The following is a 1,283-nucleotide window of genomic DNA, read 5'->3' as shown; positions in this document are numbered from 1 at the left end:
TCACACATTCACTCACACACACAGCACACACAGACACACACACTTCTGAAACTAACAGTATGCTCTGAACACTTTATACATTTTAAACACACATATGACACATACCCCCATATCACACCAGTAACACACTAGTACACACTCACATACCCCATACACACCAGTAGTACACACATATCACACATACCCCCATATCACACCAGTAAACACACATATGTACACACATATCACACATACCCCCAGATCACACCAGTAAACACACATATGTACACACATATCACACATCCCCCTATCACACCAGTAACACACCATATGTACACACATATCACACATACCCCCATATCACACCAGTAAACACACATTACCCCCCCCCACAGTACAGTACGACATTTTACGCTGTTTTTATTTATTTTATTATATGCAGAATTAAAACCAAACAGTAATCTATCTTCACTCTGACTCAGCAAACTGACTAATAGGAATCAAAGTGCAATATTAAGTACAGAAAAGTGCATCATGTTCAATTTGATCAGAGATCTGATCAATAAAACAGGATTAGATTCAACACCAATCCACAGATTTAGGTCGGTATAAAACACACAGCACTTTCCTAAATATCTGCTCAGAGACGGTGACTTCCCATTAAATGGTAGGGGGCCAAAACTTTTCTGCAGTGTAACAGACGTGCTACAGTCAGTAGGTGTGACTCTACGGCTGCGACACAACGCCATGTCAGCTTCAGTGAAGTGTCATTACGGCATCGCTTACAGAAACGTGCTCATGAGGACGTCACTAATGACAAACACAGCAGGACAAAATGCACTCATGTTTCTGAGAGATGAAGAAAAAATAAAGACATGAAAATATCATCTGAGAGAAAAAGAGTGCAAGATGATCCATGAGTCTAATCCTCTACTTCCTCCAAATCATTCGATCTATTCTGTAGAAGCCAAAAAGACATGATTCAGCAGAATTATAAATAACAACAGCTTTTGGTTCTCAGACAAGGGACAAACGGAAACACACACACACACACACACACACACACACACACACACACACACACACACACACACACACACACTTTAGCATGTCAGAATCACACACATCAGAAAATTAAATAAAGAAATAAGTGTAATTAAAAAAAACTCGCAGGGGGTGTGGCTTAATATCATCAGTATTAATTAGCAACTAGTGACACTCTAGCTACAACTGCTAGGCTAACTTTCACTCAACATATTAGCTTCCTTATGGTTTGGTAGCTTTCAGATTAGCGTTTGATGTCT

General features: G+C 39.6%; 1 long non-coding RNA gene across 1 annotated transcript in view; it reads right to left on the bottom strand.

Moving 5' to 3' along the window:
• Positions 1-922: 922 nt before the first annotated feature.
• The window catches only part of LOC125139133, a 2,634-nt gene continuing 2,273 nt past the window's right edge, over positions 923-1,283 (bottom strand). Inside the window, exon 3 of the long non-coding RNA XR_007138243.1 lies at positions 923-937. This is a non-coding gene — a long non-coding RNA (uncharacterized LOC125139133). The remainder of the gene's footprint in view (positions 938-1,283) is intronic.

This window comes from Tachysurus fulvidraco, chromosome 17 (genome assembly GCF_022655615.1).
Source record: "Tachysurus fulvidraco isolate hzauxx_2018 chromosome 17, HZAU_PFXX_2.0, whole genome shotgun sequence".
Classification (NCBI taxonomy): Eukaryota; Metazoa; Chordata; class Actinopteri; order Siluriformes; family Bagridae; genus Tachysurus; species Tachysurus fulvidraco.
Note: the sequence above shows the minus strand (reverse complement) of the source record. Positions and strands in the feature narration are given on the sequence as shown.